The 11,689-nt window shown below is 38.7% G+C and overlaps 1 protein-coding gene across 4 annotated transcripts in view; it reads right to left on the minus strand.

Moving 5' to 3' along the window:
- The window catches only part of trps1 (trichorhinophalangeal syndrome I), a 118,399-nt gene extending 106,912 nt beyond the window's left edge, over positions 1-11,487 (minus strand). For 2 of the 4 annotated variants that reach the window (XM_051389950.1, XM_051389948.1), the window contains exon 1: positions 10,318-11,487. The gene's annotated coding sequence lies outside the window, so the exon portion shown is untranslated. Of the gene's footprint in view, positions 1-9,768; positions 10,267-10,317 lie in introns of those variants that run through there. The other 2 variants (XM_051389952.1, XM_051389949.1) reach the window with 2 other exon arrangements.
- Between the last annotated feature and the right edge of the window lie 202 nt (positions 11,488-11,689).

Raw genomic sequence — 11,689 nt, forward strand, 5'->3', positions numbered from 1 at the left:
GAGAATCTTATTAGGGCTGCGACAAACGATTATTTTCATCATCAATTAATCTGCAGAGCATTTTCTCAATTCATCGATTAATTTGTTGTTTTGTGAAATGTCAGGAAATGCTGAAGAAACACGAGGTGAAGCCTTTAAAATGTCACTCAAAAACCCCAAAATATTCTGGGAGAGATATTTTTTTTGTTGACAAAACTCCAAATGATAAACTGATTACAATCCATTATTGACTAATAATTGCAGTTCTAAATTAGATAGTATTTCAGAAATAGTAACCAAAGTATATGTGACAACTAATCATATATACATACTGATTTCAGACGGCCCTAGTTGCAAAATTATAAGAATAATATTCTTTGTGGTTCCTGTTTTGTTATATATACCAACAGAGTTCAATGACTGGGCTGAGGGTCTCTAAATGTGACCCAATCACTATTCAAAATTCAACAGTGTTGTGCAGCCACTGAGACGACCCTATCATTGGAATTACACTGCAGATAGAGTGCCGCTGAAATTCATGTGTGAAAAATCCAAAAACTCTACCTGAGCCAAGTGGTTGTGGCTTACTGCCCAAAGTCAACTGTTTCATTTTACATCAAAGAATTTCCTACATTATATATGATAAACACATTAAAGTAAAGTTTTTTTTAGAAGGACAAGATGCTACACCTTTAAATGTGCCGATTAAGCACTCCTAAGTGCTGTAAGAGAAGATAAATCCCAGCTTCTTTCAAAGTTTATGTGGTTTGAAGTGAAGCCCTGAGGGCATCCGCTCAAACTGTCTGCAGGGCTGTACCCTCTAAAGCCCAAAGCTGCTACTGCAGGATTATTTAATAGCATCAGACGAAGCCCAGCCTCATGCTGTGGAGAACAGGTGAGACTTAGCTGTATCTAACCACATTTCACTGCTTCTTTCAAAGTTGGGCAAAAATGTCAAGCTGGACCAGAGGCAGGTTGGAAGGGTGTCATATCTCCCTGTGCTTTCTTCCCGCTGTCTCACTGCTATTGAGCAGCCAGCCAGAGTTACATGAATAAAATAACACAACAGGCCAGACTGGCGATTCATGAATTACAGTTACTAGAGCCATGCTTAATCTTTATTTCAATGTTTTTTCTGCAGTCCAAACAGTCCACACAGCCAGAGGCACACGCACAAAAATTTGCAGAGGCTGGTGTGGCTATTCGCTTTACTGGGGGAAAAAAAAAAGAATGTACTTGTTAGTCGTTTAAATCATAGTTTTAATTTGACGGGACGCCATAAAAAGTCTGCCCCTTATTACACAGACACACAAACACACACACACATATGAACGCTCACACTGACAGACACATGCATTGCATGCACACAGAGTGAGGACAAAGACTACTTTGAAAAGTTACTCAGCCACCAGATGTTTTAGCCAGATCCCAGACTACAATACTAATGGGGCTGTACGTGCATGTGTGTGTGTGTGTGTGTGTGTGTGTGTGTGTGTGTGTGTGTGTGTGTATGTGAGTGTGTGTGTGCATAAGAGAGAGCGGCATAGAGAATAGCTTTAAAAGCGGCAAAAATGAGCCCCGTTTCTAAGCAGGTATATAGTTCTGACAAGGCTATCATATTTCACGAACGCAGATACACACACACACACACACACACACACACACACATACAGATCCACATCTAAAAATGGCAATATCATAAAAATACATCATAGTTGACACGGTTAATATTGCAATAGTGCACAAACACAAGCAAACCTATCTGTGAAATAAAGAGGTACTAGCTAGCGATAAAGCTATATGACTGCAAGACATGCGCTTGGGAAAAAAGCAGGTTTGCCACAGAAGAAAAGACCGCCACATCAAATCTCAGAAGAAATATTATTGTGACTGAGAAAGCAATTGCAATAGCAAACAAATGTCAGGGCATATTTACACTTGAAATGAAAGTTAATTGCAATCTCAGGGCGAGTAAATCAAGTATTTTGACAACGGTTACGGTAGGATCAAGCACACGTGACACTCAACAGTCTCGTCCTGTCTTGCATTACACTAAGAACGAGAGAGACAAAGATTTAGAGATAATGAAACAGAGTGAGGGAAAGAGGCACTTGAAGAGAAAAAGGAAAAAGTGAAACACAGACAGGTTCTTGGTTTGACTCTTGACAGAACAGACAGTTAACCTTCAGTACAGAAATAAACAATCAGTGAGTCAATTCAATTATAACCAAGCAGCGAATGAGACAGAATTGACCTCAGCGGAAATAGATAAGTGCTGATAGACTGTTACAATAACTGATAGCCATCTATCAACAATTCTGAACTGTCTGGAGATGAATGTCATCTAATACTGCAGTCTAACCATGACTTTTGAATTTCTGATTTTATAAAAGATATATAATGCCATATTAAGGAAATATATTGAATCACACAGGCTTGAAATCACCTGTAAAACAGACAACAACCACATCAAAATAATTCATAACTCATGGCTTGATAGTAGCTTAAGGAAAGGTGGCGTTATGTGAAAGAGAGTGCGTCTGGCCCTCATCTGCTGAACACATTAAAGCTTGTTGATAAAACACAGATCACAGATTTACAGCAAAAAATACTTGATCTTACATTGACAGAGCGACAGGTGGATGTTTTGATTAACAGTGGGAAATTTTCCTACGTGCATAAAAAAATCAAATGACTTCCTTTCATTCAGAATAAATCAACTCTGTCTCCACTTTGGAGTGAAACAACTTTTACCCACGTAGCTTCCTCGATAAAAAAAAAAAAAAAAAAAAAAAACCCAAATCTGCCACTTCCACTTGAGAAAAGTCTCGCTGAATTAAGCATACAGTACTTGAGGAAAATGGTTCAGTACTCTCTCCATCTGCGTGTTGCACAGCCTTTTCAGCTTCAACACAAAGAAGCTTACAACATAAATCACATTCAAATTCATGCCACTTATGCCACTGTCACATTTTCCGTAGATAATTCTCGCTGTCTGTCTGCCGGGTGCTGTGTGAAAACTGTAAGAAATTACAGATGGAGCCATGCTCACGGGAACACTTGAGCACAGTATACAAATGTACTCATGACGCCACAAGTTTGAATGCATTTTTACAGCTTGTAGCGCATGTCACAATTACTATACGGCCTACAGAAAGACACAGGCTTTTGAGTGTGTGTGTGTGTGTGTGTGTGTATATATATACTATTTGCATTTAGAAAATCCTCATCCCAACTCTTAATTCATGTTCTGAACTCTTCTAAAAAAAGAGAATTACTTAGAGATACTATGCATTTATTCCTTTGAAGGCTAGCTTACGTCTCCCAATCACTCTGAAATGCCGTATGCAATACTTTTTGCCATACAAACATTTACGGTGATAAAACAAATTTGAAACACTGTTAATGACGACATCCTAAATATATCGACACTTATGTGGCAAAGTTTGAAGTTTATATCCTGACACAGACTATCTCCCTCTCATAATTGACAACAGACAAAGCTTTACGTAATACAGTATGTACCCAGATAAATAAACACAGGCACAAAGAAATAAAACAAAAAATAATCTCAGACAAAAACTGCATGTTTGCTGTGATGGATTATCTTGCTCTTGAGTCTTTTCAAGTCATTTTGAGTTGTTGTTTTTTTACAATGAAAAACAAATAACTGACAGCAAGTGGCTTTTTCTGAAGTTAGCAGATAGAGCTCTAATATCCTCTTCTGTGTCAACTGTATACCGACACCAGCAGGAATATTGTAAAAGAGAGCAGAAATACAAGCAACTCACACACAAAAAAAGAATCCTGGCTACTGTATACAGACATAGATATGAGTATATAAATTCTAAGAATTAATCACAACTGTCAAAAAAAGTACAATGATAAATGTACCTATGATCCTGATGTGACAGCTGCAACTATATTAGGTCCACCCCGCTAACCACAACCTCATAAAATACTGTTGCTATTAGAAATAGCAGTATTGGATCTCATTCAAAGTCATTATGCAAGAATTAAAAATTTAAAAAGGCCAATTCCCCAATAATTCACCTCAATACTGAAATTGATTCCCCTTTAATGATTTTTGCTGCAGGTTTTGGTTCAATATTTATCGTCGTCAATTACAAGTTATTCTAATTGGCTTTACCTTTTAATGTGGAGCTCCGTTTGCAAATGTGAAACCATTAAGAGGAAGGTTTCACTGCCTATTATCACAACAAGACCTACAGTACAATGCCGGTGGACAACATAAATCAAACACACTTTCAGCTTTTAATGCACCATCAGAGTGTAAACAGGCTGATGGACTACATTTACTAAGTCTCAATCAAAAACAATTTACTATCATCTTATAAGGCAGAGTTAATACAAATAACCCAGGGCTTCCAAACATTTCTTATTAAGATCCCTGTGACACCAACATTCAAAACACATGGAGGTTTGTTGTATTCACACAAATCCTAAAAAGACCAAACACACATCTACTTTGTTTCAAGATAGTTGCTGACAACTGTTTATAGGAAAGCTACATTTTTCTCCTAATGACATACAGTCATCAACATTTGAGCTCTTTTTCCCCCTCCTTTTTTCCTTTGCTAAACACTTAAAACCTGAGATAACACCTGTAGTGTAAGCTCGGAGAAAGGTAGACGCAAAAGACGAGCAGCAACTCAAAAGGCACAAGAGGTTTGGTACTAAGATGGAAAGTCAAATTTGGCAAACGTATAGGAACATACAGACAAAACCACTGTTGTGCAGTAAACGTGACAGCATTCGATTGGCTCTCCATTGGGCAAATGTGCATTGATTCATTTTTCAATTAAATCCTGATTTATTTGAAAGTTAATTGAACACAGCCTCGGAGCAAATCACCCGCTTGTGTTCTACACAAGGTCAAAACTCATATGAACAGTGATTGATAACTGAACGTCTGGGTGCACAGGAAGCATGAGTGTGCCAAGTGCAATGCTGAGTCAAAGCAGTCAGAACTCGCAACTCATAACACATCAAATAACAAGCCAGTAGGTTTCTCAGACCAATGAGCTATGGTTGACTACTTCAGGAGGCAAAGTTATGTTGTTTCCAAAATCTTTCTGGTAGCATAAAATGCAGCATATGTCCGTTAAGAAGCAATGTCATGTGCTGTATATTTTTGAGATTTAACACAAAATACTCATATAGTTTAGGTTACAAGGAGCAGGCAGGTGTTATGGAGGTTTAAATATACAACCTTTTGGTAACAGCGTAGTCTCTATAACCACAAGACCATACTGCCTGTGTCATCACCTTCAACTAGTATAGGCTACGCCTAAATCCACTCAACCACCACTTTATCAGTCTCCACTGTATCGTGACAGAAGGATTATTTACTCTCTCTCAGATCAAAGGAAGAAAAATTGTCCCATATTTAGGATTTGTCTGTCCCAAAAACTTTTTAAAAAAGGGGAAAGAAAAAAAAAGATTAATTTCACCCTAAACCAAGACCATGTGCTCGTTATCTGAAGCAGGCCGTCTAAAAGACAGACTTAAAAGTCTAAAATAAGACCAAAGACATTAGAGACAAACTCAAGCCTAAACAAGGCTGTACTAACCACAGACAGAGTGGGGATGACATTTTGGGCATTTAGCAGACACTCTTTTCCAGAGTGACTTCCAGTAAATGCAACAGGAGAATGAGCTCAAATCCCTGTATCACAGACGTTACAAGCAGCTAATACAAAGCAATGGAAGAGCCAAAAACAATGCGCCCAGACAGTTAAATAAGTTAAAAACAATTGTGTCCTTGGGATATGGGCAAAACAAGAGACTGGGTAATAAAGGAGTGTGAGCTGCAGAGCTTTGAGCCAAGAGAGCCAGAAGCCTTGCAAAGAGGTTTTTTTCTTTAAATAAACTATCCGTGACAAATGGAGGTTTTCCTTTATCTGAACTGCAGGCAGGGTTGAGATGAATACCGGCTGATTGCTCTAATAGATGCTATCTTTTCCTGCTTATTGGAAACAGTGTGAGAGATAAGAGTCCATGTTCATAAATAAATGGGATCAGAAATTATAAATAAATGAGATTTGTGAGTCCACATGAAGAAAAACACTTAAAAAAAAAAAAAAAACCTTGAGGAAAAAAACAACTTAAGCCTTCTTGTTGCTAAGATTGACTGAATACAGATTAGATTGTATTAACACAGGAGCTTAATGTCGAGGCATGGAGATGTTAGGTAAATGTCAGCTTGGAACACTTGCATGTGCTATATTTTCTCACCAAGGCTTTCCATATGTCTTATTATCCAGAGCCAGAAATAAAACTTAAATAAAACAGTCAAATCTAACTTCTTAAACAATTGCTCCTGTTACCACTTCAGTCACTCCAGTAGCAACCAACAGTCAGACTGTCTCAACAATGCAAAATATTTAGCTCAACTGATTTTAGAGGGCTGCTCTCTCCTAAGATCAGGGAGACAACTCTTTTGCACTTCCCATACACTCTCTCACTCTGTAGTGGCCAACAGGTCTTTTAATGGGATTACCTCATTTGCCAGCACGTTAATATCCCATCTACCCACAGAATACCAGTTTAGAGAACTGCAATAATAAACCAAGATTAACTGAAATACAATTAGGACAAGGGGAAACAGGACACAACTCTCTGAGACAGGACTCGGATCAGGCCCGATAATAAGGAGAAAGACAGCAGTGACTGAGAGACTGAGGCTATGGCAGAGTTATGGCTTTCTCCTTAGCAATGGCAGATTTTAGCAGGTACTGTAAGGCAAATAAAAATACCTCGCCCTAAAACTTCTGCTGTATCATAGGGAGGTACAAGGGATATTTGGCCTAAGTTTAACAAACTTCTATCAATCCTGTAAACTTTTTGGATTTTACTGTGTCGGTCTTGACACATTATTAGTAAAAAAAAAAAGCTTTAAGACAGCACTATTTTCTTTCTTGCTTCCTCTGCCTTTTGCATATAACTTTGCCTTTTTCAAATACACTGACATCAAGCCTTTTTCCAAAAACATTTGAAGAAAAAAACTCTTTTCTATCTTGACAATTATCAATTACAATGACTGCAAGTAGAAGAGTTTGACAGAAACTACGGTCCATAACAAATTTCCTCGTCTATAACATCATGCCGTCTGGCCCTTTTACACTCCATCTCAAACTTTTTTCCCTTGTAATGCAGCCCTGCTTTGAAACGACCAAAGAAAAATGCATGGCAGCCCACAAAATCACTACAGTTGTTCCTCATGTCTTACAGAACATCAAACCATCAATAAAACACAGGAGATACATTCCAGCTAGTTGAACAGGACATTTCTGACTTCCCTCACTCCATGTGTTCTCTCTCTCTCTGTTTCTGTCTTTCTCTCTCAAAACTTTCTCTCTCTTCCCAGTTCCACCGCAGAGACTTCACATATTGCAGCCATATGAGTAAGCCATGGCTGTCTCCGCACACACGCGCGCACACACACGCACACACACACAGGAAAAAGTGTTCTGTCTCACACACACATACGGGAAAGAGTTTTACAAGCAGAGGTTCTCTTTAGGAAGTCGTCAACTGTTTTGACGTTTAATAGCAGCTACGAACAAGGCCGTAAGATACAATAATATCCAGTGTCTGGAAAGAGGAACATTTTTAAAAGTTATAGATTGATACACTGCTAGTTCAAATGTTTTTACACACTTTATAGGATCTTGTTAAATGTTTTGTAAAAGTTTAACAAAGGCATATTTACATGTGCGATATCAGTGGATAAAAGAGCAAAATTATTTGAAGAAGTTAGGAGCAAGTGTCCCTGAGGCTGGAGTGTGTCGCACTCGAGGTGCGTGGAAACAAGAGAGAAACATTAACTGGCCAGATGGACAGAGAGCACATGGAAATTCCCAAATAAATTAAAACTTGATGTCAGTTAAAAGCACTTGATTTACTTACCAAGTGCCTGAAGATGCTGTTATGAATATCAAACTACAAAATCTGATATCATCTGTGCCAGGTAACAGAAAATACAATTTTAAAAGCGATAGAAAAACCTGTTAGACAAAGTTACACATGGAGCTGTGCGTCACACAAATCCACTAAATACTGAACTCTTAACTGAGACACAAATATCCAGAGCTCTTAACAAACTACAGTAAGTTGACTCAACTTTGACAACATTTGTTTGACTTTCTAAAGTATTTTGTTTTCAAAAAAGTAATAAAAGCAGCCATCTATCATACTCCTGAAATCTTACAGAAGATGTGTGGCGTATGCTGCTGTCTGTCCTTCATGAAAAAAAAAGTTATGTGCTTAAAAAGTCTAAACAAATACTCCAGAGTTAACAGCTTTGGAATTAGAGTTGCGTTGGTATGTCGCTTGTAAAAGTGCAAAGCAAACTAAACCAAGTTTCATGAATAATTCTTTTCTATTTGTATTTTTCCCTCAAGTGATCCCCCACAGTTTTAGGATGCGTGTGTAACCTTTCCCTACAGCTGTGGCCGAGAGCGTAAAAACTTTTAAAGGAAATATTGGAAGCCAGAACTTTTTACATGAGCGTTACAGATATCATTCTCAAACTCACTGTTTCTTTTCTAAAGTGCTTTTTAAAAAAAGCCAGTGCAACGTTTCAACAAACTTTCTACTTGACACTGAAATGCCGTGAAGTTAAAAACTCACACATAGATGCTTTATATCTAAAGCACTGCAGAAATAACCTACAAATGTTTTGCGACCTCACAAGGCTAACGCCAGTGAATGAAAATAAAAAGGAATTAATCAATTAATCACTTGTTAAAATACAAACTCTCTCTGCTTTTCTCAAACAACTGCGAACAAGCGTGGGGTCAGAGTAAAGTCTCACGGGCCTGCTCTGCTTTTTAAAATAATGTACTGAGGTTATCTGTTGAATAAAAGTCGGTCCACACATAAGCAGTTCTTTTTGGGGGGCCAGATTTGGAGAACTGTGAAGGACTATGTAAAAAGCTTCCTTGCAGTGTGTGCCTCATTGTACTGGCTTCACATACTCTGCTCTCCCCACAGAGTTGTCATGCCTACCCAGCTCCCTTATCTCAAAGGAACATCACAGTTTCTTACCACAGGAGGAGGAGGAGGAGGAGGAGGGGGGGTGCGCAAGTTTTTCAAAGTTGAGTGGAAATGCAACGCAGGCTTTCAAGAAAAGTTCCAACAACAACAACAACAAATAAATAAATACGCTACATTTGAGCTAATAAGTACTTGTTGTTCTTGTTGATAAGACAGGATGTTTAGGGGAAGGAGGGGGGGGTCTTTAACGACAATTCACATCCACCATGCGCTCTCGAGCTTCCTAACAATGAAAGAGGTGCAATAAAAAACAAAACAGCGCCATATCGGCTGTAAACCAGTTGATAAACACAATCTCTTTGATCTCAGAGCTGCACTACTTTTCCACTTTTTAGCCCCCCATATATATAAAAGAAACTACAGGCACCCTAACTGTGTTCATCTTTCAGCACAAAACTCCTTTCCCCCCACTCTTTCTCCGCGACGTGCGTCATTCGGAGGAGCAAGAAATCTGAACTTGAGTATCAAGTTTGCAGTCAGAATAGTAACGAAAAAAAGTTATCAATGAAAACGAGAAGAGGAAAAAAAAAGTAACACACAGAAGTTACACGAGAGCTACTTTGTAGTTGCAAAAATCACCCCGAGTCGCCGGCTTGTAGCGGCTCAGTCAAAGATGCGACTTATCGTAAATGAATGCCCCCTCTCAAAAAAAAATAAAAAGAAACAAAACTTACAACAACAACAACAAAAAGACACACACAAACCTACTTTGAGGGCGACTAAGTCACTCCACGTCCCCTTGCTGTCGGCTTCACAAACTCAGTGTTAAGTCAAAAGCGGTAGCCGTCCCCCAGTAGCCCCCTCAATTTGTATTTGTGTAGCGTTTGGGTGTCCTAACCTAAATGTAAATTGCCATGTGAATTCAAAGCGGTGCTGCTCTTTTTTCCTCTCTCTCTCTCTCTCTCTCTCATTCAGCAGATCCCTCTTTCCTTACCGACGCTGCTCAGGCCGTTAGTTACATAAGACGCAAACCGACTGCTGCCCGTCGTAAAACTACTAACGGCTAACAGAGCGATATTATGTCTCCTAAACGCAACCATTGATAGCCCGGCTTCCCCCCTTCGAGACGAACAAATCTCATTTTGCCACTTATCCGAGAGCATGCATTTCGCCATCTACAACTCCAAACCCATGCACCGCCGATGCGTTTTTTCCCCCCTTCTCTTCTTTGCCGTTTTACAATGTCACTGCACCAACTACTAGAGAGGGCTGTATTGCATGGTGTGCTGGTAGTGTGTTTCTTTTGGTGCTGCTTACCTGTTGATCAAAAATAAGCATTAGCCTCTTTTTCTCTCTCTCTCTCAGTGTGTGTCTCTTTCAAGCAGCCTGTTAAGATGGTGGCTGGCTGGCTGGCTGGCTGGTTGGCTGGCTGGTTCGTCTCTTTGTGGGTTTTTTTTTTTTTGTTTGTTGATGATGTCGGACGGGGTGACTGTGTCTTGGCTGTCTCTTTTTTTCTTTGGTCTGAGAGGGAAAGAGAGATAGTTAAGGCTTCACGGCAAACACTGATACCGACTGATTAGTGAGTTAGGTTGGCTCTGGAGTTCTAATATTCCGATGTTATAGTTGTGTTATTAAGCCGCCCAGAGCCCCGGATTTGCTGGCCACAGCAAACCAAAGCCAGGAGCAGCTCGTTATCTGTAATTTCTCTCTTTTTTTTGGTTCAGACTAGTGTTATCGCTTTGCTGTGACAGGACCTCTCTGCTTGTCTCTCTGTAGGCTGTGGGCATTACGTCAGAGGAGGAAGACACAGCAGCTCTATTAATATCAAGAAGCCACCCGAAGACTGACTCTTAAAGTGACACACACTGTAATCTCACTTATTTACACAGTTAATACCAAACCAAATCAGCTACTCATCCAAAATAAAGAGCACGGAGTCTTAAAGTAACACACACACACTCACACATTCGGAATTATTTATTGGAATAGTTATTAAAAAACCAAATCAGCCACTCAGATGTAATCAGTAACTTTTGAGTTTTAAAGTGACTCACACTGTATGGAATCTCAATTTCTTATATGTCAGTCAACCAAATCAGCAACTCGGATGACATCAAGAGGTATTGTGATCACACACACACACACACACACACACACACTGTAATGTCACTTACACAGATCATACTAAACCAAAATCAGCTACCCCGCTTAAATCAAGAACACTGACTCTTAAAGTGACACACACTTGTAATTGCCCTCTTTTACACAGTTAACACTAATCCAGATCAATTACTTATCACTCACTTATTTATTAGCTATTAAACCGAATCAACTACTCCACAAAAATCCAAAAACATTGACTCGGAATCAGAATTAGTTTTATTGCTAAGTAGGTTTTCACATACAAGGAATTTCCCTTGGTATATAGATGAATTACGATTAAATATAGATCAAAAAGAAAGAAAACTACTGCAAGTCAAGAGGCATACATATAAAATGAATAATAATAATATATATATATATATAAATGTATGATAATAATAGACAATATGTACAATATAATTGTTGTTTTAAAATTAAAGTGACACACATTGCCTATTTATATGTTAAAGATAACATATGTAAGATTTTGAAGCATTTTACATATTATTTTTTATGTATTAATCATTTTTTATTGCCTATAACAGAC

This window comes from Dicentrarchus labrax, unplaced genomic scaffold (assembly GCF_905237075.1).
Source record: "Dicentrarchus labrax unplaced genomic scaffold, dlabrax2021, whole genome shotgun sequence".
NCBI lineage: Eukaryota > Metazoa > Chordata > Actinopteri > Moronidae > Dicentrarchus > Dicentrarchus labrax.